The sequence below is a fragment of the Grammomys surdaster genome, unplaced genomic scaffold (assembly GCF_004785775.1).
Source record: "Grammomys surdaster isolate TR1022 unplaced genomic scaffold, NIH_TR_1.0 65, whole genome shotgun sequence".
Taxonomy (NCBI): domain Eukaryota; kingdom Metazoa; phylum Chordata; class Mammalia; order Rodentia; family Muridae; genus Grammomys; species Grammomys surdaster.
In genome coordinates this window covers 9,574,272-9,577,936 of record NW_021604567.1, presented here as the reverse complement: position 1 = coordinate 9,577,936, position 3,665 = coordinate 9,574,272, and the positions used below count along the sequence as shown (strand labels likewise).

The 3,665-nt window shown below is 44.0% G+C and overlaps 1 pseudogene; it reads right to left on the bottom strand.

The window, feature by feature from the left end:
• Nucleotides 1-2,073: 2,073 nt before the first annotated feature.
• LOC114624977 lies at nucleotides 2,074-3,458 on the bottom strand (annotated as a pseudogene).
• Nucleotides 3,459-3,665: the final 207 nt, after the last annotated feature.

Genomic DNA, 3,665 nt, shown 5'->3' with positions numbered 1-3,665 from the left:
TTTTCATTTATGTTTTCTTGGGTGTGATTAACCTCTTTAAATTGGAAGTTTTCTTCCAACACCTTTTGTAGTGTTGTATTTGTAAAAAAAAAAAAAAAAAAAAAAATTCATTTGGTGGGAAAACTATGCAAAAAAATACACACACACACACACACACATATATAAGTATATATACTTAATATATTTTATATATGTGTGTGTGTGTGTACATGCATATACATACATACATATACACATACATACATGACTCCTGGAGGTAGATGTCATGTATCTTCTTCTGACACATCTTTCATTATTTTTTGAAATTTTAGAATTTGCCTCAAAAGAATGCTAAAGCTAGGCAAGAATTTTGAATACCTGAAATCTCAAAAATCTTGACACAGAGACTGAGTATTTCTGGGGCAAGCTTACATAGATCAGCAGAAATTTTAAATCATAGTTAACATAGAGGCCTTGTCTCTGTAAAGAAAACAGGGAATGCTTTAGAAAGAGATACAACATTAAACATGAGATGGGCCACAAGATCTGTACTCATATCTTACTTATATATCCATGAACATGTAACATCTAAACACATATTTGACACATATAGTCATGTACAATAAATTCATAAAGAAAAATATTTCAAAAGGAGATTTATTCATATGTATGAATAGATGTGAAAATATTCACATGATAATCACTTTTAAAATGCAGGACACTCAGGACTGGAGAACAGAACAGATAGGCAAACTGCAGATCTTTACCTCTCCCTCCTATCTCCCAAATCTGATCCCCCAGTCTCATCCCCAACACTGTTGCTTATAAAACATATGGTCTCCTTTGCTTCCTTGTTCCCATCTCCATTAGAACACACAGATCTTGGCCTCCAATCTTCCTTACCAAATTCATTTCTTCATCCTGGCACCCAAGTCCATCAGGCTTTGCCAGGGAAGGTGCATGCCACAACAGAGAAGAAAGTAGGGAGTTCGACTGTGAAACTTCATCTCTCTCCCCCTAACCCCTCCCCCCTTCACCTCTCTCTCTTCTATTTTTTGCTATATTTTATTTTTATTGGATATTTTATTTATTTATATTTCAGATGTCATCCCCTTTCACCATTTGCCTACCCTAAAAACATGCTATCCCATCCCCCTCCTCCTTTTTGCTTTTATATCATTTTAATTACATGCAAATATTAAGGTTAGTTCTAGGTCGAGGAACTAGCAATGTAATACATATAAATAGTTAAAGAATAAGAAAGACAATAAACAGAAATAGTCAAAGAACAAGCAAGGCAATAAACAACACCAACATGTTGGCAGCCAAAGTACATGTCTTGAACATGAAAATAGACCCCCAGATAGAGTTATTAAATTAACAGGCTGGCAAGCCAAGGACAGGTAATATTCTGCACAGAGCCTTACCAACCTAAGACATAAATGCATTGCTTTTGATAATGCATATTCCATGACAGGTAAGGAGGCATTCTTGTCAGAACACCTAAGACAGGCTCATTCTTGTTAATGAAATATAAAAGGGGGAAAGGCAGAGAACTTTGGGGGCTGCTTGGCAGGAATATGACATTGGTCAAGGACAAGGAAGTGGGCTTCAGGCAGGAATCTGACATTAGGCTGGAACAAAATGTAATTTCAAGCAGGAATCTAAATCTTAGGCTAGAAGGAGGAAGTAGGCTTCAGACATGAAAATGAATTTGGGTTATGACAGGCAAGTATGCTCAGATATTTTGGTCATCCTGATAAGCCCTTTTTTTTGGGGGGGGGGCTTCTGCTACTTTTATTTTTGCATGTAAACCACTTGGCAAGTCTTGATAGTGGGCACCCTAGAGATTAAACTGGAGTTCCGCGGGCTCTAGACAGTAGCTGGGAAGTCAGGTGACAAAAACAATGAATCAGACCAATCACATGATGACAAGCCTGGGGTCTCCAGTAGGGTTCCTGGTGCTCAGGTGTGGATGTCTAAGGAAGCAGTGACATGAGAGGGGCAAGCACTGGGCCAGCCTTGAGCCACCTAGATGGCATCAGGGACAGAGGAGCTAAGCAGCTGGTGACTCCGGAACCTCCAGCCTGTGCTTTACTTGACCTGGGGGTTCCTGAAGGACCTGCCAGCAAAATTTGCTTTGCTGTCCATCACTTTCCTCGATTCTACAGATCTGAATGTACTTGGCCAGGAGCTCAGATCTGCAAGGGGCACCAGTCTTGATCTGCCCAGTGCAGAGCCCCACCACCAGGTCGGCGATGAAAGTGTCCTCAGTCTCCCCAGATCAGTGGCACATCATGACGCCCAAGCCATTGGACTGGGACAGCTTACACACCTGCAGAGACTCGGTCACAGAGGCGATCTGGTTTACTTTGAGCAGGAGGCAGTTGCAGGACTTCTCGCCTGCAGCCTTGGTAATCTGCTTAGGATCGGTCACTGAGAGGTCATCGCCAACCACCTGGATGCCTACACTAGCTGAGAACTTCTGCAAGGCATCCCAGTCATCCTGGTCAAAGGGGTCTTTAATGGACACCACTGGGTAGTCCTGGATGAAGGATTTGTACAGGTCCGCCAGCTGGTCGGGTGTGATATACCTGCTGGGGTCATCTGGAGACTTGAAGTCCAGGTCATACTTGCCAGACCTGTAGAACTAGGAAGCAGCCACATCCATGCCAATGACAACCTGGTCAGTGTAGCTGGCCTTTGCAATTGCAGTCTTGAGCAGCTCCATGGCTTCTTTATTCTCCAGGATGTTCGATGCGACTCCACCCTCATCACCCACACTGGTGGCGTCCTTCCCGTACTTCTCTTCAAGTTGTGGTAAACCTCTGCTCCAATGCGCATGGCTTCCCCTAAAGAGGGTGCCCCAACAGGCAGGATCACAAACTCTTGCAATGCCAGCTTGTTGCCAGCATGAGAACCTCTATTGATCACATTGAAAGCTGGGACTGCCAGGATGACCTCAGGGTTCCCGGCCAAGTCAGCAATGTGAGGGTAGAGGGGCACCCCCTTTTCCTCGGCACCAGCTTTACAGACAACCAGAAACACTCCCAGGATGGCATTTGCACCAAATTTAGATTTATTCTCGGTGCCATCCATCTCGATCATCAGCTGGTCAATCTTCTCTTGCTCCACAACATTCAGCTTCTTGCTAACCAAATAAGGTGCAATAGTGTAATTGATGGGCTCAACAGCTTGTGAGACACCCTTGTGAGACACCCTTCCCCATGAAGTAGGTCTTATCATTGTCTCGGAGTTCTAGGTTCTCGTAGATGCCAGTGGACACGCTGCTCGGCATAGCAGCTCGGAAGAGACCGTTTGCAGTGTACAGATCCACCTCAACAGTGGGATTCCCACAGGAATCAGAGATCTCTCTGGCATGGATCTTGAGAATGGACATGGTGAACTTCTGGGAGTCGGGTCACTGCAAAGGAAGGAAAGGGTTCTGTAGACACCGACTACAGCATTAAGGATAGATGTGAGCGCTACGCTGTACCAGGGCCTCTCTCTCTTTTCTAAATCCAATACCCCAGCATCTCCTCAGTCTCTGTTGTAGACTACCTGCTGAGGACTCCCTCTACTCTATGCCTCTATCTCCAACAATTACTAAAATCATCTCCTCTAACCCTCTTCCACGCTCATTCTGTTATCCCAGTCTTACAAGTCAAAAAGGGGACTGGGAATGA